This window comes from Cydia splendana, chromosome 16 (genome assembly GCF_910591565.1).
Source record: "Cydia splendana chromosome 16, ilCydSple1.2, whole genome shotgun sequence".
NCBI lineage: Eukaryota > Metazoa > Arthropoda > Insecta > Lepidoptera > Tortricidae > Cydia > Cydia splendana.
In genome coordinates this window covers 3,861,303-3,888,986 of record NC_085975.1, presented here as the reverse complement: position 1 = coordinate 3,888,986, position 27,684 = coordinate 3,861,303, and the positions used below count along the sequence as shown (strand labels likewise).

General features: G+C 37.5%; 1 protein-coding gene across 1 annotated transcript in view; it reads left to right on the top strand.

The window, feature by feature from the left end:
- Positions 1-27,684, top strand: part of LOC134798070 (adhesive plaque matrix protein-like) — a 44,647-nt gene that overhangs the window by 770 nt on the left and 16,193 nt on the right. The gene's annotated exons all lie outside the window — the stretch shown is intronic.

The following is a 27,684-nucleotide window of genomic DNA, read 5'->3' as shown; positions in this document are numbered from 1 at the left end:
TTACCTATTGGTTTACGCGGATAATGCTTAATTCATTCCATAGTAGCTTCTGACATAATTTTAAGTAGGCAGAGACGAAAAAAAACTGGCCAAGACCATGTCGGGTCATGCTTAGTGTAGGGTACCGTAGTTATCCTTCCATCACAATATACTAAGCTGGAGCTAGTAGTACCTATAGAAGATTGTTAACAAAGGGATGAAATGATGCTTTGTGCCTTTCACCCGAGTTAAACAATTTTTTTCATATCGAATATGAGCAAACCAAAAATCCAGCATAATCAGTAGGTATACCTACTTAATTAAAGTAATAGACCATGGCCATGATTTTTCCTTAGAACTTACTTTCAATCGCACACTGCATGTTTGGTCAGAATAATCCATAGCGTCTTAAAATTAGGCTTATTAAAACGCACGTCTTGTTAGTTAGCCATTTTTATTCGCAGAGCAACAGGCAATTCTTACAACCATAGATATAGAGTAGATATACTCCTAATTCACATATTCGAATCTGGAACATCTTGTGGTGGCCCCATCTAGGGGACATAGGATCTTAAGTCAAGTCATAAGGGTTCCTAGTTGACTACGGAACCCCAAACAACGGAGTATGGGCGGGTGCGGAAAAAAAAATCAGATGAAAACACACTACCTTACTTTGTTCTGTTCAAGTTGGTGCATAGTTAGCTTAGACGGACTCTACTAGTACAATGACTCTACATGTATTTTTCTTTTCAAAGGCAAAACCTGAAACCAAGAGTTAGTAAAAAAAGGCAAAATAAGTAGTCGTATCTGAGCGTTTTCCAGAAAAAGTGTACGTATTTCATTCATGTCTTCAAAATATTGACTTCTTGGGCTCATTTTACTCAGAATCATTTGTACATTCACGCCTCATACATGAAAGAATGTGTCCAAAGATTTCCTTTCCAGATCGTCACATTCTTGTATGAAAAAAATCTTTTAGGTATTTGTATGAACGTGACGCACTGAAAAAAAAATTCATACAAAATTTTGGGACACATTTTTTCATGTATGAGGCGTGAATGTACTACAAATGATTCTGAGTAAAATGAGCCCAAGAAGTCAATATTTTGAAGACATGAATGAAATTTACACTTTTTTTGGAAAACGCTCATCTCACTAAAAAGATGCAAAGAGTTAAACGGATGCTATTCTTATTCGCAACAGCTAATTTAGGAATTAATGCACATACCTACTTAATCAAACATAGTGTAATTGTAATTAACAATTGTTAAATTCATTCAAAGATAAACGTGGAGTATGTTAATCGTATGCATATCCGCGCTTTGAGACGTTTCCATTAAGTAGCCACATTCATTATTAATTACTAATGTGTGTTTATTACCTAGAAATCAAATGATACTTTATCTTTATTAGTAGGAAATTACTAAGAAGACAAGGGTGGGGACAGTTTAAAATCTTCTTCACGACCGAAGTCGCGGATAGCTCTATACATATACAGTGTGGAAAGATAAGTCGGGCCCTGGAGGGAAACTATCTTAAATCCTTATGTTGGCTCATTTTACTTTAAGGAGACATACCTTTATTTTTAAAAAGAAACCAAACTGCATTCAAAGATATTTTTATTTTTCTTCAATTTTGCTTGTCTAAAAAAATGTTGAGTACTAAATATTAGATTTTATGGATATTTTGTACGACAGACGAGTGTAAGACCTAAGGTTTCTTGGAGAAATGTTATCATTAACATTAACTGTATCGACTAGTAGAATAAAATTGCGTGTTTATTTTTTGGAATTTTTAGTCGGTTCGAGTCCCCGGCGAGGCAAGCGAGTTTTAGAAAATCTTTGATAGCAGTTTTGTTTCTTTATAAAAATAAAGGAATGTCTCCTTTAAGTAAAATGAGCCATTTAAGGATTTAAGGTAGTTTCCCTCCAGGGCCCGACTTATCTCTGTATACCACACACCGACACTGTATACCACTTAATCATTTCATTTCTGAATTAGCCCCTAATTAATCGATTACAGTTACACTGAACACACGATACCATAACGATCGAGATCGCCGATCAAATCGTACAGTTAAGCACCGTTGTTGGCCAGTGGAGCGTCCCGGACCTGCGCGCGCGTCTAGATCCACGAGCAGCCTTATTATTGTGGTTGCTTACAGAGCTCATAGCCTTATAGCCAAGTAACGTGGCTTTAAAACAGGAGGCTTTGGGTACCTTAAAATCAGGGTTTTAACCCTTTCGCCGCCATTGACTTGATATGAAGTCCAAACATTTCGTGCCCCACACGCCACGACTTGATATCAAGTCGTAGTTTTGTATACGAGCAATTTTTGACATGGCGCTGATGACACTTTATTACTTCCTTGACGTGGCGGCGAAAAGGTTAAGAGTGACCCAGGCGACTGCAACCATGGCAACGAGTGACAAAAAAAAGTTGGTTCTCAAAAAAATAACCGGCCAAGTGCGAGTCGGACTCGCGCACGACGGGTTCTGTACCATTACGCAAAAAACGGCAAAAAAAATACGTTTGTCGTATGGGAGTGCCACTTAAATATTTATTTTATTTTGTTTTTAGTATTTGTTGTTATAACGGCAATAAAAATACTATCTCGAGATACCGCCTGGTAACAGACAGACGGACAGTGGAGTCTTAGTAATAGGGTCCCGTTTTTACCCTTCGGGTACGGAACTCTAAAAATACTTCATGGGAACGTTATCCCGAACTTTGTCTACACATACATAACTATAGTATCACGGTTCTTGAGATACAGCCTGGTGACAGACAGACGGATAGACGGACAGTGGAGTCTTAGTAATAGTGTCCCGTTTTTACCCTTTGGGTACGGAACCCTAAAAAAGGACAAGAATGGTTGGTACAGGAAGTCTCAATATCAAATGCATTATTCATCAGTCAGCAGCATTTGACACAAAAACGTCTTGTAGATTTACTTTACTAGATCCTAGTTTCCAAAGGCGACGCACTCGATATACGATATAGGAATCCGTCCATCTAATGTAGGCTTCATTATTTTAATAAGCTCGGATCCGCGTGTTTATCGGTTAAGGCTAATAAGTAGGAAACTGAACCTGTCTGCTGGTAACCATTGGCTTTAGTAACCAACAATTTTAAACCTTATAGCAAAAGATATAAGGATCACCGATGGTGAGTTAAGAATGTTAGTATGATTAAAGGTTTGTGAGCCATCGACCTAGTGTAATCATAGACCTGTTCTTGAGCGAGTTATTATATTAGCTAATCGAAGTCGTTATTAAACAGTATAAGTAATTAGCCTCATTCGTAAGAGTTACCTATTTCTGACACAGATATTCTGTAAATTAGAGGCTGTACCTACTTAACGAAACATTCAGGTACCTAAATACATACTATAAATCGCAATCAGAAATATTTATTAGTATCATTTTCACTTTTAAAACTACAAAAAAGTTCATTCAATTCATTGCGTAGGCCGTATTGCCTGTGAAAAATTTACCAGCGCTTAAAGGAAACCGACAAAGTCACTCACTTTACAAAACCCTTACCTCTACTTTAAAATTCAAACATTCTAAATATTAAATCACGTTTTCAAAACAATGTAAACTAGGTCAAAACAAAAACAATCCCGAATTCAAAAAAAGTTCCGTGACTATTCAAAACAGAGGCAGTGTTTTTGTTCAACGACAAAGACAACGGTGTTCACATTTATTTGCATAGAAAGCAAAGCGTGATCGATTAATGTCTCTGGTTTCACTTTTATTATTCTGATACCGTTCAATATTTGTTTGCAGTTTAGGGACTACAATAAAAGGAGAGATCAGAACGGAAGACGAAGTACAAAAATCAGTATAAGAGTGATGTAATAAAGAACAAAACCCTTTTCTTCTTTCTTAAAGCGTGTGGACATTGTGATGTCACTTTTGGGGTCATTTCTTTAAACGGTGTTAAAATTAGTGTTTCGCCATTAAAAACCACAACAGTAGGTCTAGTTGTGTCACATTAAAAGTGACGTTCGAATGGTAACTCTAGCTGCATTACTGTTGCGGTGTTGTTGTTGTCGCCGCTGTATCTATCTGTTAATTTCCTTTATAAAATAAGTGAGTTTCGCCGCCGTATTAGTCGCGATTATGACATTATTTCCGTCACTCTTTAAGGAAATTGACAGGTAGAGTGGCACTATAGTATAGTGGCAGCGACAACGACGCCGCAACAGTAATGTAGCTGCAGTTGACATCCGAACGTTACCTTAAGGGTAACATTCCATTTCCAACCGCAGCTGCATTACTGTCAATTTTACTATGGAAATTGACAATAACAGCGACGCGTTCAGTACCGGTAGTGCAGCTGCGGTTAGAAATGGAATGTTACCATAATGGGTACCGTTACGTTACGTTCTTTTTTTTTTATTAAATTTTCAGTTTAGGTACATTTATTTTTTCACATTGCGAAAATTATTCGTACAAGCAAAATGGTAAATGTTTTTTCAGTTTTTATATTAAGTGACAGTTCGCGTGAGTTTATCTTCATCAAACACACATGCATTTGGCTTGTTTATCACCTAAACACATCAATCTTTGTATAAACAAAACACGCGAAGAAACATCGTATTTGCGTGTGATTGTAAACAAATGACTGCCTAATGAACAGAAAAAGATGCCACTTATGTTGTTAATGGAAATAAAACTAATTTATGTATTAATTATGACATTAAATACATAATTTTCGTACCAAAAGAAACTAAATTTAAAAGAAATAACACGTTTATTTTGATGAAGTGTTCAAATTAACAATTTAATGATAAGTGTTCCTACAAAATATTCTTGTTAAATTTATTTAATATTTTTCGCAATAAGCATAACTATAGTTTATGAGTAAATAATGTTAACCTACCATACCGGATAACAAATGAATTATATGTACACTACCCGACTATAAAGTTTTCTCCAACATTATACTATAGTTTTATGTTTTAGTTTTACATATCTCGTATCTCTATAAAACGCTAACTATTTTAAATCGCACTTTATTTATAGGTTTCAATTTCTTTTTATTTTGGCCATACAATATTGAGTATAAGTACGTAACTTTTTTTTATTTCACATAGGTACTTCAATGACCTTTTATTTATGTAGACGTGTGACGTTCATAGTTGACAAAACTAAAATTTGATCCAACGATTTTGACAACTTGACAGGTTGGCGTCACCCATACGACTAACTAAATATAGGTTCCGGTACCATATCTACCTCTTTTTACTTACATCCATGAGGTACTTATAGTTTTTAAAATGACACTCAAAATGACACGGGATATTCTTACAACATAGGTTCATGTTAGGTAAATATATACACGGTGTGGCCTGTAACACGAGCAAATAATTAAAACATAGATTGTACTCCTCAAACGGTGACACTTTTGTTCTACATCTTTTAAAAATTATGAAGTATTTAGACTCCCTATTTTTCATACAAAATAAATATTATTTTCAATGGACGCCATCGCCACGCCATATCATTGTGATTGACGTTGCCTGTCACGCCTTAAACATAACAAAATTCGCAATACATTGCGTCTTAGAATAAACTTTAAAGTGAATTAAAAATCAAACCCCAAGTTATTTTTAAAAGTTGCTGAACAAATGTTGGTCAGTATGAGGAGTACAGCCTACAGTTTAATTTTTTGCTCATGTTACAGGCCACACCCGGTATACTCATTTATTTAGACAGACGTGCAAAATAAATCCAATCCAAACAGTGTATTTCTAAACGAGAGCAAAGAAACCGACTACTTCATTAGACACGCATCATTACATATTCTTCATTAACTGCTAAATGCACTGTACATGAAACTTAAAAAATTACAGGCTAATCTGAATAGAGCGGCACGGGTAAATGATCTGATTTCTATGCTGTTGGGAAAGGTATTTATGTAAAGTAAGTTTATTCATAGGTATACGTTAATAACGTACATTTTTATATAGAAAATGTGGCCACATAAAATAGTAGTGTTAATATAGATGGTCAAGCAAATCTTGTCAGTAGAAAAAGGCGCGAAATTCAAATTTTCTATGAGATGATATCCCTTCGTGCCTTACATTTTACAAATTTGCCGCCTTTTTCTACTGACAACATCTGCTTGACCAACTATAGTAGTATCATTAAATAAATAGGTACCTTACCAGGTAAGTAGGTATATGTGACATCCCACGGGTAAAGGTACCTTATGGCGGTTGGCGCTTACGCTATTATTAACGCCGCTCCAATAAATATTATTGCGGTGCTATGCGACGTAAGCGCCAGCAGCCACGCCAGCACTGCCAGCAGGACACGTAAATTAGGTGGGTAGCAAAGCAAGTGAGATGTTCAAAATGAACTGAACACAACTTTATTACCATTATCAAGAGAATAATACCATCTGTAGATCATTATGAACACCTGGCCCGCTTGACGAATTCGGCTGCTGACAGTACCTTAGCCTCGTTAAGTCATTTGTACGCTTTTGAATTTTGGAACTTTCTTTAATTTCTATAAGAGTAAAACTAAAACTCTAATAGAATTTATACTTGTACGAATACGCGGAGACGAAAACGAAATGCCAGAGTACTGAATAATATGATAATCTGACAGTTATGTTATAATATAATTCACTAGCAAAAAATTATGTTTTAAAAAAATAAAAATAAACATATCCTTTTTAATTTCTCATGCTCTGAAAGAGGGTCATTGTTGTTCTACAAGATGTGCAGAAAATGATACGTTTCTGCACTAGAGCATTTTAGGTTCCAACGATTTTATTATTTTTTTTAAGTTATGCAATTTAAATTTGGGTATAAATGGATTTGTTATACAATTTCCATTCTGATATACTCCCCATGCCGCCATAAATAACGATACTTTTGCCTAAATTGTTAATTGAAATAAGTACCTACCCTAAAAAAATACTGTAAAAATGTATACTTAGTCATGCATTTAAAAAAACACATGCATTTTACTTTCCTCGTATTCGAAATGAAAAGTAGAGTGTTTAACTCGGGTGAAAGGCATCATTTCATGCCTTGGTTAACAATCTACTATAGCAGGCTTCAGAGTTTGACAGATGTTGACATTAATTGACAGTTGTTGACGTAACAGACTACAAGAAAATGACACTAACCACGCCTGCTTCATGTAGCAGAGACGATGAAAATCTTTAATTAACTAATTATTAGCTTTGTGCAGTCGTCTAACCATATGCACTTATACACTTATGGTTATTATCTACTCGTACTAGCCTCTGCCTGCGACTTCATCCGTGTATCCAATACCGTCCAATGTTATAGGTACTTACTCTGTATCTTTAGGTATTTAAATAAAAGTAAACTAACAATTTGTACATTTTCGGGTAGTTATAACATTTATTGGTTAACCAACCAAATACAAAACCGCCTGGATCTGTCACTGAACGACCTGACTTTAACCTACATTATTTGACCATGTAATGTTTACATCTACTTTCAACTGGCTTAAGGAGCCATTGAGGGTAAATTTTGTTTACTTTTATTTAAGTACCTAAAGATACAGAGTATAGAACTGATCCGCTACTTTTGCTTGCTTGCTTTACGTATTTTTTGTTTTAACTCATCTTGCTCGCGTTATCCCGGCATTTTGCCACGGCTCATGGGATCCTGGGGTCCGCTTGACAACTAATCCCAAGAATTGACGTAGGCACTAGTTTTAATGAAAGCGACTGCCATCAGACCTTCCAACCCAGAGGGGATTGTTAAGGCTCTTACCGCTAGGCCACCAGCGCTCTTCTATTTTTTGTTTTAACTACCCCCTGGAATTTATCGTATTTACTGTTGTTCACCAGCAAAGTACTTAACTTATACTTAAGATTGTTTTGAGCAGCAGAGTTGAAGTAACTTAAATTTCGCCTCAATCTAAACCAGTGGTCAAACTTTCCTCATGAGGGGCCAAAACTTGGAGAAATTTCAGAGGAGGGCCAGATTTACAGCAAAAATGGATTTTTTTTATATCGCTGTTCATAATGGTCATATACACATTTTTTCGAAGGATCGGCGGCGGGCCAGATGAAATCCTTTCGCGGGCCGGACTTGGCCCGTGGGCTAGGGTTGCCAACTTTTTTTTGGTGGAATATATAGTATTTTCCAGGATAAGGCATCAAAAATATAGTACATTTCAAAAAAATATAGTACATTTCAAAAAAATATAGTACTTTTAGATAAAATACTAAACATGAGTGTAATATACTTTAATCGGAAATATAGTATTTTAGCGTATTTTTCCAAAAGTATATAGTACAGAGAGCTAAAATATAGTACAATACTATATAATATAGACAATATAGTACGCTTGGCAACCCTACCGTGGGCCGTACTTTGCCCACCACTGATCTAAACCTTCCACACGTGAACGCGGTCTTACCACAATTACTAGAATCAGGCAATGTTTTCGTTTCTCCTGCACTTTCGTTCGGAAATAGGGTTAGTACATAGAAATATATACTGTATTTAGACGTAGCCGCTTTCTAATGCCAAAGACATGTAACTTCGTATAAGATGAATAAAGTCTAAGGAAAAAACGTGCCTCGGAAATCAAGAAAGTCATTCTCGGATAGATGGCGCACACACCTTTGGCCTATGCTGGGCTAGATGGCGTGACGACACCGTTTGATATTTAACAATTTTAACACAAGATTTTTACCCTCAATGGCTCCTTAAGCCAGTTGAGAGTAGATGAAAACATTACATGGTCAAATAACGTAGGTTAAAGTCAGGTCGTTCAACTGTACAGGTCCAGACCGCGCGAGGCTTTTGGCGGTCGGAGCCCGGGAAGCCGGTTACTGGCTACATGCCCATCCTTCGCCCAATACTGGTACTTTCTTGGATCCGGCCTCCCTTAGACTGGCGACTGGTTTGCGACTCGGGGTTTCGGTGTGTACGCCACACAAATGCTCTTGTGGCACGGACGTGGACCGACTGGGACACCACGGATTATCTTGTCAAAAAAGTGCAGGCCGTTTTTCGAGACATGCGTCGCTTAATGACATAGTCCGTCGGTCTCTTGCCACCATCAATGTGCCTGCTCTTCTTGAGCCGACTGGCATTATCAGAGATGATGGCAAGAGGCCCGATGGAGTGTCCTTAGTTCCTTGGAGCTTGGGACGGATGTTGGTGTGGGATGCTACCTGCGTAGACACACTGGCACCGTCCCACCTCCAACGGACTACTGTAAAAGCGGGCGGAGCGGCGGAAAGCGCCGAAATTCTAAAACGTAACAAATATAAGAGCCTCGGTAGAGAGTACCATTTTGTACCATTTGGTGTTGAAACTCTAGGTCCATGGGGTCCCAGCGCGCATAAGTTGTTCGCAGAAATCGCGAAGCGTCTGGTTGACGTAACTGGTGACCGAAGAGCTGGCGGCTACCTCGCACAACGTATCAGCATTGCGATACAGCGAGGAAATGCCGCCAGCATCCTTGGTACAATGCCTCAAGGGCCTATTTTAGATTTAAGCTAGTTATTAATTTCGTTTAGTAGTACCACTGTATATATATTGTACACAAGATTAATTTATACATTTTCAATTTTATTTTAAATTTTAATCGTGTGTCGTTATCGATAGATGGCAGTAAATGTACCGTGACTACAAAATTTACTTTGGCAATAGCCCTCTATACTATCTATTCTCTTTGCTAATGCTATGGGTAGTCCTCCGGCAAATGTGGGCCGTTTGGATGAGTTGTGAACAGTTACAAGACTTGTAAGTGAATTATAACACATTTTCTTATTGATTTACTGCGTTAGATATCTAGCTAGAATCTCAGAGCTCTAAAGCTAGCATATAAGTCACTAATTACATATAAACTTTAATGTCTGAGAAAAACTTCTAGACACCGGGGCCATGCTAGAGTCTGCATGGAAAGAGAAGAGTCGTGAAATATAAGGGAACCAATACATTCTATGACTCTTCTCTTTCCGCACAGACTCTACCTACTGACTATTGGTGATAACTTAGATTTTCCTATACTCAAAACAATTGACAACGGGTCACATTTCCATAAAAAGTTATCAGTTTTCATTCTCCTCGAAAATATAAAAATAACTTGATTGTTAAGCATCCCATCAAACAAATGCTAAGACATACAAACACACTTAATTACGTAAAAATATACAAATATAAACTCAAAAAATACCATCCGTTCTCGCCAGTCGCATAACAAAAATATCATACAAACAATCTGATTATATCTTAAACACCATTTGTTGATAAAATCTTCATCACCACGTACAAATTTGAATAAACCAAGTAGTACAGAATGCTTGCTCATTGTACAATCAATGTCAAATATATGGGTACACTTTTGCACCTTACGCCTTTGTAATAAGGCGAAAAATGTAAACATATCTTTGACGCCGAACTGTACATCTCCACACCGGTGAAATAACGACATATCTTCCTATGACGTGCAGTAAGTCGAGACTGTTTTGCCAACAGTCGTGTATTGTTCGATGTTAATCAGAGTTAATTACCGAAGCGCCTTTTTCGTTACACTTTCACTGAAGGTCTGAGTAATGTTAACCCTTAAACACCTGATGGTATGCTGACCTTTTATAAATGTAATAGATATGTAAATCAAGACATGTTTTGTGGTTGATAGTTACGACCGTGGATCAGAGAAACATTGTAGGTATTCATATTTAATTACACAGACGGGTCTGCGATATAATTTCATTGTTTTTACCTTAAATTCCGATGTTTCAGCTGAGTTGCACCAGCTGAAACGTCATGTTAAATAAGTATGTATACAAACGCGAGAGTTCAAAAAAAGTGTTATATTGTAGATATTATCATATCATTGCTTGTTTTAAACACACACGCTAAATAACAGGATAGGTGAACCATATATTTAAATGTGCAAGCCATGCACTGTAAACGCAGGACAGCGTTATATGCGTTGACTTTTATCGTAGTGAAAGAAACTCCTCAATTGTACTCAGGGCCGGATTAACCCTAAGTCAAAGTAGGCAACTGCCTAGGGGCCCCGCCTCGGCTAGGGGGCCCCGGCGGCTCAGAACGCACCATCACAAAAAAAAATGTTTCATAGGGTTAAAATTAACGCGTAAATTTTTTGTTCTTATTAATAATGAGTATGCTTTGTTATTGTTTTTTTTTCGATAAAATGGAATAAACTGTAATAAAATGGAAGCAATACGTTACAGTTTGCGGGGCATATATGCGTACCTGGGGCCCGTTTCTCAAAAGCTTTACTTAAAAGCGTAACTTGTACCTAATATAGGGTTGCCATACGTCCCGGTACGCCGGGACATGTCCCGGTTTGAAGCATGTTGTCCCGGTGTCCCGGCCGATAAGCAAATTGTCCCGGTTTAAAAATCATAGTTATTTTGTAGGGGGCTGGACTTGGTAAATAATAATATACCTACAATCAACGCGACTAACTAGCTAGACTAATAGTACGTGGATAGAACGACGAAGGCGCTGACACTTGTCCGTTCACTTTTTCGAATTTACGTTAACAGTGTCAACACATTTCGGGATCGCGGACTCTCGGCGTTGACAGAGCGAGAGTGCACTGGCACACTACGAGTATCAACTTATCTAGTGATCACTATAGGGACTGTCGCACACTATCCAGCACACACTTTGTTTATACTGTAGACATTTTCATTCAATTGTTATGCAAAACTGCCTTATAACACCTTTCGTAGAAAAAACATGTTTTCTATCTGAACGTTTGGCAGTTATTTTCTATGTCGTGCTGTGAGTGTATTTTGAGGTTTAGGTAGATAAAATAAACATTACCATTAATGCAGTTTATGAAGTAGTTCTTGAAGTAATTCGTAACTGTAATAATACAAAATGGCTAATATGGGAAAAAAGAAATGTTCGTTTTCGGACGACTATACAAAAGAGTGGTCGTTATTAAAAGAGGTAGGCATGATAAGGAAGCTTTCTGTTCGGGTTTTTGACATATACTCAATGACAATAAATTAGTTAATGCCGATTACGTAAAAATATTATTTTTTATCAATATTTTGTATAATTATCTAAATTAACTGATAATGTAACGGTGCGTGTAACGAAGCGTTACACTATCGACCTTCATACTATTTCTGGCACCATACAAATTCTAAATTCCCTTTTGAAATTCAAATCCTATTCCAAATTCCATTCAATGATTTTTATTTTCAGTTCGATCACATACTCTGATCGATAAACATCATTTAATCTAACAGACTGTACTTCCCAAGTTTCTAAACACGACCGTTTAAGTGTGATTTTTATTAGTAAACGTAATAATTCATAAGTGCGTGCAGTTCAGTTTAGTGCTCGTTTTGTGGCCCTGCACACCTTCCAGATATATATCTACATCATCACCAAGGCACATATTGTGCCTTTTTATTTAAATAATAAATACCCCTCATCGCTCTGGATCCTGCCTTTTCATTCCCATCATCCCCGTGAGGCTCCTCTACCTGCCCCCTCACACTGGCGCCACCAACGTGCTCAAACCCGGACCTGACAAGACACCCACCCGCCTACGACGCTGAGCAGCCCGTTCCAGTACCTCCGTGCCAGCACCTGCTCCTACCCAACAACCGCAACCAGCTGTTCCAGTTCTACATTTTTCCTTTTTCTACCAATTTTTTTTTTATATTGTTTGTAATTGCTAGCTTTAAGATCTTTTCAAAATTCTAAAAGGTTATAGTCGACCCAACTCAAATTTTCGCAATATCTCTCGGCCTAACATCATTTTATTTAATTTTCTATTTTACAACCAACCTTTTATCTAATCCTCAACCGTTTAACCAAAATTCCCCCCTTAAATAACCAATTACATATACATAATCACGCATCTATCATCATTCATCATCTTATACCAATTTATCTATATCTATTTTGTAATCCCTATTATGCCAGCGTCCAACGCTTTTTGTCGCGCCACGTAACAAAACTCTTAACATAGTGATTACACAAAACATCTATCACATACAATTACACAATCCAAGATTTCCACTGAAATCTCACAAATTGGTTTCAATCCTAAGTGTTTTTAAAACTCCTTGGAGTCACTGAAGTGCGAGCCAATCCTGACTTACGGCAGTACTGTTGGAGATAATCCGATAGCTTATCCTTCACCCGATTAAATAAATATACACAACTAAGCCTAATATCACAATAAACTTCTCCTTTCGATTCAATAAAAAATAAAATTTAATAACTACATATTTTATTTATATTGATAACATCAATTATTCTCTTCGTGATAGGTATCCACTTTAATAAACAATGAATCCAGCACTATTAAATAAACCTGAACTCATCTATGAGCTCAAACTCAGGAACATTCAGTTCCCAGCCACCGCGCAGGCTGATGATTTAAGACAGCTCCTCACTCCAAATTTATTCGCGGACCCGTGTTCGAATCTCTCCAGCCCATATGATCTTGAACAGGATATCACCGAAATTAGCAGATGCCTCACAATAGTTTCTTCTCAGCTACAGCTTGCGACCACCAACCAAGCGAAGCACGATAGAATAGCGGTTTTCTTATTTCATTTATATAACAGAATAGAACGTCTCTATATTACCACTGAATTATCTCCAGAAATTATTGACAACTATTCGAAAATATGCGAATTATTGTCAAAATGTCAAACAAAATTTAACATGTCACAACCGTCAACAACAACGTCAACTTACGCGTCAGCAACCTCTTTGATAGATGATTCCACAAATTTAGACCTACTTGCTCGAAAATTAACCAACCTCTCTGAAGCAAAACCAAGCGATTTTAAAAAATTCAACTATAAAGGCGATAGTTGCCCTTATGATTTTATTCGAAACATCGAAGAGTTTGCAATTGCGCGTAACATTGACGACAAACGCTTACACAAATATATATACGATTTTTTATCAGGCATTCCTTTAGATTGGTATAGGTCAAAGAAAACAACCCTTACAGATTGGAAAACATTTAAAACCCACTTCTTAAAAGATTTCGAATTACATGACCATGACCACAACTTACTACAAAATATACATTCCCGTAAACAAAAACAACATGAACGAATAATAATGTATTTTTCAGCCATGGAAGCCCTCTTTTCCAAATTACATGAACCCCTTTCTGAAAAACAAAAAATAGATATCCTCCGTAGAAACATGAGCCCTTATTACAGTTCCAGATTAGTTCCTACAAATGTTACGTCTATAGACACATTATTCCAATCGTGCAAATGGTACGAAAGCTGTAATACTACCTCTACTTATAGCTCTAGCAACTATACCAACATTCAACAAGATTCTAACCATACCCCCCCTTCCCAACCGTATATACCACCATTCCCATTTAATAAACCGGTCCATACTGTAACAGCACCACCTTCTACGTTACGTTACTCCTGTCCGCGTTGCAGAACAAACGATCACTCTTTAGATATTTGTACAAGTAAAAATATAGTATGCTTCCGCTGTGGCAAACAAAATGTCACTTTTGCAAAATGTATAGTTTGCCATAAATTTCCAAAAAACGCATAAAGGAGAAAAGTAACTTAAATAAAACTACTGCTACAGAATGGAACCAATGGTTAGATACCATTAAATTATTTATGTCATCATACAATACTACATCAGCACTTTTCACTCAAGATCCATACGATGAACGACCTTATGTCAACATCCAGACAAATAATTTAACTTTATGTGGCCTCTTAGACAGTGGCAGTGCTTTAACTATTTTCGGAAATAATTCCCATAAAATTCTCTTATCCCACAATTTTACCATAAATTACGACCATAAAGTCGTAGGCTCTGTAGCCGACGGCTACCCTATATACTCTATTGGTACAATTCAACTACCAATTTCGTACAAAAATATTGTGGCTATTATTACCGCTCATGTTATCCCTACTGTAAAGCAACCCTTGATTCTAGGCACAAATTTCTGGAGAAAATTCAATATAGCTCCCCACATATTACCTGACATAACGTCATATTCTGATAAACATATAGATACCCTAGTTATTTCCACCTGTGACCAACACATCACTAATTATGACAACCTTTCTGAAACTCAACAGTTAATTTCAGATACTATTATTGAAAAATTTAAAAATATTTCAACAGAAACCAAACCCTTAGGACGAACTCACCTCATTGAACATCACATAGATACCGGTGACCATCCACCAATCAAACAGCGATGCTATAGGCTTTCACCAGAGAAACAAAAAGCTTTATGCAAAGAAGTTGATGAAATGCTAAAGCTTAATGTTATCGAACCCTGTGAAAGCCCATGGCTAAACCCTGTCATAATAACTCCTAAAAAAGATGGAACGTGGCGTTTTTGCATCGACAGCCGTAAACTAAATTCGATTACGCGCAAAGATGCCTACAAACTCCCACTCATTTCTGACATTTTAGATAATCTAAAAAATGCTAAATATCTATCATCGATAGACATAGCAAAAGCATTTTGGGAAATACCCCTACGCCCCTCTGATAGACCTAAAACTAGTTTCCATGTACCCTCAAAAGGCATGTACATGTTTCGCGTAATGCCTTTTGGATTGACTAATGCCCCTGCTACCCAACAACGCTTTATGGATGCGTTATTCCCTTCTGAAAACCTTGATAACTCAGTATTTACCTACTTAGATGATATTATCATCATAAGTAATACTTTCGATGAACACATCACTTTACTTAATAAAGTTTACCAAAGGCTAGTACAAGCCAACATTACTATAAACTTCCCCAAGTGTTCATTTTTCAAAAAAGAACTTAAATATCTTGGTTACATAGTTAATGAACACGGCTTTCAAACAGATCCTGACAAGGTTAAGGCAATACTTAACATCCCACCTCCCACAACTCCTCGAGAAGTTAAAAAGTTCCTAGGTACAGCAAGTTGGTATAGACGCTTTATCCCCGATTTCAGCACAAAGGTTGCACCACTAACTAAACTTACCTCCACTTCCAAAAAAGCACCACCATTTAAATGGACATCACTAGAAGACAATGCCTTCAAATCCATTAAAGAAGCTCTAGTCTCTACCCCTGTTCTTGCTTGCCCAGACTTCTCAAAACCCTTCGCAGTCCACTGTGATGCATCCAGCTTCGGCATCGGTGCCATGCTGACCCAAGAATTTGATGGCGTTGAGAAACCCATTGCTTATATGAGCAAATCCCTAACTGGTCCCCAAAGAAATTACTCAATTACAGAAAGAGAACTCTTAAGTGTCTTACTAGCCCTAGAACATTGGCGTTGCTATCTTGACAACGGCTTAAAGTTCACAATCTACACAGACCATTCCGCATTACAATGGTTTCTCCATCTAGATAATCCAACCGGACGTCTAGCCCGCTGGAGTATTCGTCTATCTACATTTAACTTCGAAATTAAACATAAACGTGGTAAAGATCATCTAATCCCTGACGCTTTATCACGCTTACCTTCAGTAGACGTTATTAACTACAATAGTTCTAATACCAATGACGACTGGTATAATAATATCTACGCTAAATGCAGTTCTAACCCCAACACCACTCCAGATTACATAATACATAATAATAAATTATACCGATACTCAAAAACCCCTTCGTTACTCCAATCTGAGTATAATTGGAAAGAAGTTATCCCACTAGAGTACAGAATACCCATTATCACAGAAAATCATTCCACCCCAACTTGCGCTCATTTCGGAACATTTAAAACATACAATAAAGTTAAGTTGAAATATTTTTGGCCAGGAATGTACAAAGATATTTCAAATTTTATTGCCGAATGCGAGACTTGCTTAGCTTGCAAACACCAAACCCAACTAAAACTTGGCCTAATGGGTAAACCTAAGCAATGCTCTCGACCCTTTCAATGCATTTCAATAGATTTGATCGGCCCCTTGCCTACTACACTAAAACACAACAGATTCATCTTTGTCGTTACTTGCTGTTTTTCAAAATACTGCCTCCTCTTTGCGATTAAACGTGCTACGTCATCAGTAATCGTTCATATTCTAGAAAACCTAGTTTTCCTAGTGTACGGAATCCCACAGACCATAATTCTTGACCATGGTCCTCAATTCGTTAGTCAAGAGACAACGGATTTATTCCACTCCTATCATATCCCAAAAATACACTATTGCGCAATTAAATGCGCCCAACCAAATCCCGTGGAGAGATATAATAAAGTTGTTACCACAGCAATATCCTCATTCATACAGGATGACCACAGGAATTGGGATATCAACCTACATAAGATACAATTTGCTATTAATACTTCCGTAAATGAAACAACAAATTATACTCCTTCTTTCCTTGTATTTGGTCGCGAATTAGTCACATGTGGATCAGCATACGATAAATCTGATCTCACAGATGATATTATATTCGCGCCCAGAGACGAATACGCTGATAATCTTGGTCTTCTCCAGCCTGTCTTCTCCAAAGTACAAGCTCGTCTTTGGAGAGCACACCAAACCAATTCTTCATCGTATAATAAACATCACCAACATTTCGAATTCAACGAAAATGACATCGTCTGGAAACGAAATTACGCAATTAGTAATTCTCCTAAACACTATTCTGCTAAACTTGCACCCAAGTTTATTAAATGTTCTATCCTAAAAAAAATATCACCCTTAGTATATGTCCTACAAGACATGTCCGGCAAAATGCTCGGACGATGGCATATTAGAGACCTTAAACCTATCCCCAAAATTCTAAAATAAACAACATACTGTTTTTCCTTAATTAGATTCTTATTTGGCTCAAACTTAGCTACTTTTCTCCTAAGCTCCTAACTTGTAAAATCTATACATATAATAAAGCTGAAGACGGTCGAAAGTCTGTACATGGAAGATATTTAAAAAAAAGTTGGCTGGGGATACTTATAATTGATAACAGAACACGTTCCAAAAGTTTTTAGAATTTTTGTCTGTTTGTCTGTTTATCTGTTTATCTGTTTGTCTGTTTATTTGAACGCGCATCACGTGAAAACGGCTGAACGGATTTTGATGAAAACTTTACTAATCTGTCGAGAAAATCCCCGGCCAGGTTATAGGCTATAAAAATTCAACCCCTAAAAGAGGGGGGTAGCCACAACACTCGATTGACTTAAGTTTGCCCCTGAATCTTATGGCGCTACTTAGGAAGGAGGGGCAAACTATTTTCAAATATGTGCTACCACTATTGAGTACCCTGGTAAACTAACAGATGGCGCTGAATTTAATACGTTGTGACATGAATAAGCCACCGAGAAAAGATTATGCCAAATTAACTCTAAGTTTAGAAGACACGGATATCAACAAAAATAATTGAATAATTGTTGATTTAATAAATTAATAATATATCGAAAAATGTTCGCGCTCGCTTCGCTCGCGTTTTCAATAACTTTCTAAGATATGGCGACTGCAGCAGCATTACTCTGTTGCAACGTTGCTGCTGCAGCACTGTCAATTTTCGTGATAAAATGATATGACTGACTTCCATACTAAAAGTAAAAATGTACAACTGTCTAACCGTCTATCAAATTGCGTTTTTATATCGAAAAATTTTCGCGCTCGCTTCGCTCGCGTTTTCTATTACTTTCTAAGATATGGCGACTGCAGCAGCATTACTCTGTTGCAACGTTACTGCTGTAGCACTGTCAATTTTCGTGATAAAATGATGTGACTGATTTCCATACTAAAAGTAAAAATGTACAACTGTCTATCAAATTGCGTTTTTATATCGAAAAATTTTCGCGCTCGCTTCGCTCGCGTTTTTAATCACTTCCTAATATATGGCGATTGCAACAGCATTACTCTGTTACAACGTTACTGCTGCAGCACTGTCAATTTTCGTGATAAAATGATGTGATTTATTTCCATATTAAAAGTAAAAATGTACAACTGTCTATCAAATTGCGTTTTTATATCGAAAAATTTTCGTGCTCGCTTCGCTCGCGTTTTTAATCACTTCCTAATATATGGCGATTGCAACAGCATTACTCTGTTGCAACGTTACTGCTGCAGCACTGTAAATTTTCGTGATAAAATGATGTGATTGATTTCCATATTAAAAGTAAAAATGTACAACTGTCTATCAAATTGCGTTTTTATATCGAAAAAATTTCGCGCTCGCTTCGCTCGCGTTAAAATACTGCTCTATTGCAACGTTGCTGCTGCAGCACTGTCAATTTTCGTGATAAAATGATGTGACTGATTTCCATACTAAAAGTAAAAATGTACAACTGTCTATCAAATTGCGTTTTTATATCGAAAAATTTTCGCGCTCGCTTCGCTCGCGTTTTTAATCACTTCCTAATATATGGCGATTGCAACAGCATTACTCTGTTGCAACGTTACTGCTGCAGCACTGTCAATTTTCGTGATAAAATTATGTGATTGATTTCCATATTAAAAGTAAAAATGTACAACTGTCTATCAAATTGCGTTTTTATATCTTTTCAATACCTTTCTAAGATATGGCGACTACAGCAGCATTACTCTGTTGCAACGTTGCTGCTGAAGCACTGTCAATTTTCGTGATAAAATGATGTGACTGATTTCCATACTAAAAGTAAAAATGTACAACTGTCTATAAAATTGCGTTTTTATATCGAAAAATTTTCGCGCTCGCTTCGCTCGCGTTTTCAATATCATTCTATGATATGTTAAGGTGACATTCGGGTGGCGACTGCAGCAGTATTAGGTACTCTGTTGCAACGTTACTGCTGCGGCACTGTCAATTGTCGTGATAAAATGATGTGATTAATTTCCATTCTCAGCTGTAATGCGGCAATGAACGTCACTCAATTAACCAATAAAATTCAATGTAATCTTGATGACCCTAGGGAGAGGGGGTACCATGGTCTAGAAATGTTTAGGGCATCAAAACATCTTAATCCGACACTGGTCGTTTGCGGAGTCAAACGATTTGGGACTCGCATTGTATACGCATTACCATGCATTCCCGAAAAAAATCGAATCAATCCCGAAAGTCTCGCAACGCATTGAGGTTACAAGGGGCACGTGGTTCTCCTCAGGAGTCTGAAGAAGACCACGGTGAGTGGCGCTCTAGCCAGGCAGGCCGCTTCGCTTTCGCTCGCGCGCGTAAACCTTAAAGGGGCCCACTGATTAACAGTCCGCCGGACGGTATTTTGTTGTACAAAATTTTGACAGTTCCGAACAACTGACAGGCCGATACCGTCCGGCGGACTGTTAATCAGTGGGCCCCTTAACGGCTTAGGTACTGTATCGTCCGATATACACCTACTACTCTGTCGTTTAAGTCACGTGTAAAATTTTAATAAGGGCGAAAAAACTATTGACTTTGGAGTGTAGTTTTATTTAGTGGTACCTAATTGTAAAATATTTTATCTGGACTACAGTCCTCTAGCATATCCATCTGTCAACTTTACTTCAAGTTCCGCCTCCAGGGGAGAGGGAGAGAAATTAGGATTAGAAATTAGCCGCTTACTGACGCAGACCGAATTCCACGCGGGCGGAGCCGCGGGCACAGCTAGTATTGTATATAATGTTATACATTTATAATTATATCTCATCCCCATTATACATTTCGGACTCATTACATTTCGTACATACCTACTTAGTACGAATTTATACGTTCATTTATACTATTTAATTTATATAACGTTATATTACGTTCATATAACGTTATTCAAAGCTAACTCTACCAGAGTTAGAACAATACTTATTTATATATTTCTTCCCTTGACATAACGTTCATATTTACGTACTTAGGTACATACGTACCGTACAGTACATTTATTAATTCCATTAAGGAATTATCTTATGATATTTTGTAGTAATCCTACATTCCATACGGCATTATTTTGTTGAATAAATTTCAACAATCGTACTCTTTGTAGGTACACATTATTGTAGATATTATATTTAGATTCATTAATATTCAGCGGGTGGTTACTGATTAATAAGCCTTAATACCAATGGAGAGCGATTTAATGGGTACGTCCTCTACTTAAAGGAGTACTCTATTGAAACTTATTTTGGTTAAACAATTAACCAAAATTTTATAAGATGATGTATGAATGACCTTTGGTATGCATGTTTAAATCGCCTCTCTTGTATGATAAACATTGTATATAACATCCCCACCTTCTAAATTTATCACTCATACCCATATTCATTACATTATATTTACATTACGGAAAAATCCTTTGGCCATAAGCCCCAGGATTTTCCCTTCCAGGGCGACCCCGGTAGTGTAACGGTGCGTGTAACGAAGCGTTACACTATCGACCTTCATACTATTTCTGGCACCATACAAATTCTAAATTCCCTTTTGAAATTCAAATCCTATTCCAAATTCCATTCAATGATTTTTATTTTCAGTTCGATCACATACTCTGATCGATAAACATCATTTAATCTAACAGACTGTACTTCCCAAGTTTCTAAACACGACCGTTTAAGTGTGATTTTTATTAGTAAACGTAATAATTCATAAGTGCGTGCAGTTCAGTTTAGTGCTCGTTTTGTGGCCCTGCACACCTTCCAGATATATATCTACATCATCACCAAGGCACATATTGTGCCTTTTTATTTAAATAATAAATACCCCTCATCGCTCTGGATCCTGCCTTTTCATTCCCATCATCCCCGTGAGGCTCCTCTACCTGCCCCCTCACAGATAACGTGCATTATCCGCTTTGTAGCGAAAAGCGCCTACGAACAGAGAACCCGACTGGCGGGTTGCTGGCATTGAATGACTGTGTTAAAAGTTGTTTTGTGTTTAGGCAAGGACTAAACCTTTAAGGTTACCTATTGTTGTAATAAAAGTTCTTTTTTGTCTACCTTTACTACTTTTTAGGGTTCCGTACCTCATAAGGAAAAAAGCAACCCTTATAGGATCACTCGTGCGTCTGTCTGTCTGTCTGTCCGTCTGTCACAGATGTAAATTCGTGACCCAAAGACGGACATCTTCCGTAAACAAATGAATTTCAAACATAGAAGGCCACTTTTGGGGGGTAAATGAGAAAATTAAAACAATGTTTTTTATACTATATCGTGTTACATATCAAATGAAAGAGCTCATTTTGAGAGTTTCAAATATTTTTTTTGGTAATTTTAAATTGTATGGTGGTGGTGGTATTGGTGGTAATGGTGGTGGGGACTTTTGCGCCTGGAATGACTCGGGGTGGGTTATTTGATTAGTTTGGTTTTTTGTGTGTGTTTTTATTTTTTATTTTTTTTAATGATTGTTGGTGTTTTTGTATTTTATGCCTATTTGTGTGGAATGTGTATTTATAGTTTTGTTGTGTATTAGTTTTTTGATAAGTGATGGAGGTTAGATTAAGTACCTAATATTGTTTTAGTTATTGTATTAAGTTAAATAAAATATAGTATGGGTTTAGTTATAATTATATATATACAGTCAACAACCCTATTGTACTTATGTGCTTATTGTATCTTTTTTCTATTTCTTTGTTTGTATTTTTCTGTTACTGTATGTTTTGCGACAATAAATGACTTTTTATTTCATTAATAAAAAAAAAATAAATAAAAAAAATATATTTTAAAATAAATAGTTTAGAAGTTATTTAAGAAAATAGCCAAAAAATTACCATTCCCCCCTCCTTTATCTCCGAAACTACTGAGCCTGGAATTTTGAAACCCCCCCTCCCGGGTTTTTTAAAGGCATTTACTCGCGTTTCACATATAAAAATACATTGTTAAAAATTGGGTAATGTACGGAACCCTTGGAACGCGAGTCCGACTCGCACTTGGCCGGTTTTCTTTAAATGTCCCGGTCTGAGCCCCCACACTTATGGCAACCCTAACCCAATACAAGTGGAAGTCCCTTTCTAACAAAAGCTGTCAAAAAGTGACATCCGCTTGTATTACAAGTTACAAGCTTTTGAGAAACGGGGCCCTGTTGTAAAGGTTTTCTGAAAAAATTTAACATTTACTTTTTTTCGAACAACTTCTGGGTTATATCGACTCAGAATCACGAGGACTATTGATTAAAACAAAGAAAAAAAGTGTCCCCAGTTTTTCATACGAATTTTGGGTGTCAGTTTAGTGACGGTCCATACAAAATGTATGTATGTAAAAATGCGCGTCACAAAAGTGACCTATTTCGACGATTGGTTCATGTTAGAGCGCTCCTTCCTTACATCTCGGCCTTCGGCGTCGCTTTTTAAGAAATATCAACATTGATTTCAGTAGCTTGGCCTTTTGCCTCACATGAAAGCTCACTTCGCTAAAAAACGCTTCGGGCTTGTCGAGCAATGCGGAAATTGCTGAGCTCTACCTTTACTTCAGCCTCACTTTTTACCTCATTTTACCATTGGTATGTGTTTCTCATCTCCTCTACTTCAGCTTAGCCTTTGGCCTCGCTGCGGCTAGCTCGGCCAGCGGTCTCGCTTTTTAATACAATGGAATTTGGTTCGTGTCTGTGCTCAACTACTTATCCCGAAGCCTGAACGGCTTTGAGTTCGCATGAAAGCTCGCCTCACTGGGGCACTTCGGACTTTTAGGCCCAGGTGAAGATCGGTACCCGGCCTGGCCTTTTAACAGGCTTTCACAATTTGCGATATTGTTAAAAAAATTTGCGCTCGCTGCGCTCGCGTTTTTGCTAAGTTTTTTGGTTGGCCCTCTATCTACATGTTAGCTTGACTGGTGAATTAATACAGTTAGACCAAGAAAAGTCTGCAATGATTTAGATAAGATACGCAGTGCAAGTGTTATTTATACGTTATAATTTCATAGAAGTTTGAAGCGCTGGTGGCCTAAGCGGTAAGAGCGAGCGACTTTCAATCCGGAGGTTGCGGGTTCGAACCCCGGCTCGTACCAATGAGTTTTTCGGAACTTATGTACGAAATATCATCTGATATTTACTAGTCGCTTTTCGGTGAAGGAAAACATCGTGAGGAAACCGGACTAATCCCAATAAGGCCTAGTTCACCCTCTGGGTTGGAAGGTCAGATGGCAGTCGCTTTCGTAAAAACTAGTGCCTATGCACTCGGGATTAGTTGCCAAGCGGACCCAAGGCTCCCATGAGCCGTGGCAAAAATGCCGGGATAACGCGGGGAAGATGATGAATTTCATAGAAGTTTGACGTTTAAAATAACACTTGCACTGCGTGTGCTATCAAAATCGTTGCAGACTTATCTTGGTCTAACATTAATAATTTTAACATATAGAAATTCCTTATTACCATGTAGCTCCTAATAATGTGCCTCGGCGTTTTGTCTTATGGTCGGTGTTAGAAAAAAGCTTTATGTCCAAGCAATAAGTGCGAAAAAGACATCGTTCTGACTAGACTCGGATCGGCTCGGCTGAAGATTGAAATTAAAAACGCAAACTTTTTTCCCTGTAACTGAACATGCTGTCTGCATCAATGCAAACACGCGAGCTATTTATTAATTAGGACTATTGTGACAAGTGGAACAAGCCAATAGGCTCATGGAAAACATATATCATTCCACTCAAATCAATGCAAGCATTCCAATCTGATCAATTCCGATCAAAGAAAGTCTAACGTCATAAATGTTTAATCGGCTTTTCTTTGAGCTTGGCCTGACACACTGTCGTGTATATTTAATTACACATTAAAAGTAACGTAAATGTTTTAGGCGTCTGTTTTTCCAAACATTTCCACTTTCACTGCCGGAACGTGTTACATTTAATAGCATAACCACAACCCTTAAATAGCATAGCGGCAGTTGACGCCTAATAAAGACACAACTGTCAACATGTGACGCAATTTATGACGCGAGTTATGGCGACGAAACCGTAATGTGCGTCATTGTGAAATTTAACGACGGTTATAGGGCTTTGTTTACTTAATGTAACACGTTTTATAGTGTCACCACAGGTTATTGGGTGATGTTCTGATGTTCAAAGCTGCAGGTAGTTTTATTTATGGAGAAGGGAAAGCTTTCAGAGATATTGGTCAGATAAGTGTCAGTCTACGGACTGTTTTTCGAAACCAAAAATGTATTGAAAGCTTCGTCTATATTTATCACTATATGTATTTATATTTTGTCGCTGGGCTCCACTGGAAGCCCTTATAAGCAAAGTTGCGTGAAGAAATAGAGCGCGAGTACCGGTGTCCGATGAGACGGATCGGCCACTCCCATTGCCCACGGCACCGTTGCGTATAAACCGGTCACACCGATACCACGCTCCATTATAATTAGATTTATTAGTTCATTTTCATGACAACAAAATTGCGCTAAAGGAGTTGTGGCAAAATAACTACAATACAATAATTTTACACGCCTAAAAAATTGAAACACAAATTTACCGAGGAACACAGCATCAGACTGTCTTACGGTTAATTATTATGCGATCTCTTCCGGACAATTATTGTAATTTAAATTCTCCTTGACAGTACATAAATAAACCAATAAAGCGAAGCTTTTTAGCGATAAGACCGCCTGTTGTTACCTGGTTCTTTTTTCCTTTAAAATTTCTTTGTAGTTTTACATGTATGTAAAACGTATATATATGTATATATGTATAATAATTATTGGTGCAATAAAGAATATTTACTTACTTACTAAAGATGCAAAAGCTGAAAGTAATTTAAAGGGAGATGAAGTCCGTAGTATATAAACGATATTAACTCTAATGAATAATGTCAGCTGAATTGTGAGAAGATTGTAACTGCACTAGCTCTTCTAAAATGCTTGCTGAAAGTATACATACATCTTAAGCTTAATAATAAATTAACTTACCAAGTCATCATTACAATTTTCCACGTAGGAACCCATTCAAAGTAAGTTTGCAGTGTCACGACCACTTTCGTTCATTCAGACACCTGACGGTCATAAACGTCGATCCAGCTTAACCATGGATTAACTGCTTTTAAAGTTGACAGTGAGTCAGCAAGCACACACTATGTATATCGACATACAGTAGCTACCCAAACTGGCAGACTACCGAAAAAATTGAAATTAAAAGATAAGAAATCCGATAAGTGTCTCCACTTTATATATTGGGTATTGGCACGTATTGGGGTTAAAATTAAATTGCTACCACATCATATATATTAAGAATTTTTTTTCAAAGTTCCCGGCACGCTTGCTATACAATGTAGTGTAGATTGGAGATCGCATGTTTCGTTAGAGTAATCAAATACATCAATAGCACTAAAACTGAAATCCTATCCCACGGATAACGGATTTAACGGAACCACAATTAAGATGGTTGTTATTTCATAAATGTCCTAGAGTTCCGAATGTTTCCGTGTGTTGGGAACATTCGGAACCCTAGGACATCTCTATCATATCTACCATGTATTCTTTGGCCTATCCTGCATGCATTTTCCGGAACCGCATTTCAATCATTCCTCGTCTCGAAGGAACGCATTATTTAAACGCATTGCACATCAATCAAGGATCAAAAACAAAAGAAAGTGGTCACGTACGAGGAAAGCGAGGGTCACGGGCGCCGCATGGCAATGAATGATCCGTGACGCAAGGAAAGTGAAACCATGCGTCATACGTGATCCAATTGGGTGGCGCGTACGATGGTCAATGGATGAAAATATTGTATCATTTGCCATTTCTAGAGCAGAAATTGAAAGTGACATAAGATTTTAAAGCTCGTTTTGAACACATAAAATATATAGTGAGGATGTGACAGATTAGATAAAATTATGTTTCGATACGGTTGACATTTTTTGATTGTATTACATTGTACGTTTACTGTTTTTGAAGTGAAAACTTCTTTAGCGGCGCTGTGCACTTTTTGTGATGGCGAAAAAATGTTAAACTCGCGACAGGTCACGTGACCGTAAGATTCGTAAGACGTAAGACGGACACGTGACCTGATCGAAAAACTGTTACAATGTCATTAAGTTTTCACTTCTGCTGGCACTCACGGAGTGCAACCCGTTGTTTTTTTTTCTTTTAGTATTGATATTGTCCTGGCTTGGTGCAAACATACTAAACATAACGTAATTTCACTATTGTAAAGGTTACAACTTATTGCAATGTGCGTAAAGTTACAAGATAACTGCCGTCGAAATTTACAATGCATCTTAAATCTAACTATTCAAAGAAGAAATAGCGTTTCACCCGCCTCTATGAGTTATCTGGCTTCTTCTAGGTGCTTACAACAAATGACCTGTGACACAAAACGAAAGTGAAAAGCGTCACATATGATTTATTAGCTCTAATCAGCCGGCCTAGCCAAGGTGACGATCGCTATCGCTTCGACACCGAATCCCTTTGTGTCTCTATCACTCTTCCATATTATAATATGGAAGAGTGATAGTAGTGTGACAGTGACAGTTGCGTTTCGATCGCTACGGAGCGAGCAGCATTGGCATGTTGGCTACGCGGCCAGGTCGAGTGCGGTGGCCAATAATGACATAACAGTTTTTGAGCGACGTGGGGCGCCTCCCGAACATTGACACTAACGTGACAAGATAATGTATTTAATTTAAAGAAATGATTAATAAATCAACGGACAGCAATATCAACTTTATGAGGACTGGTTAAAGTTGATATTCGTGGTCGTCAATGTCAAGACGATCATTAGAAATACACCTGCTGTATAACTCAGTATTTAACGGATTTCTGAATTAATATCAATTTCCGACGATGTCGTAACAAGAACCAAGCAGAGTTACATTTTGACAAGTGGTACAAAGAAGTAGTTTAAAATGTGTTTGATACTCGTAAGTTTGGTCTTAGTCGTAACTAG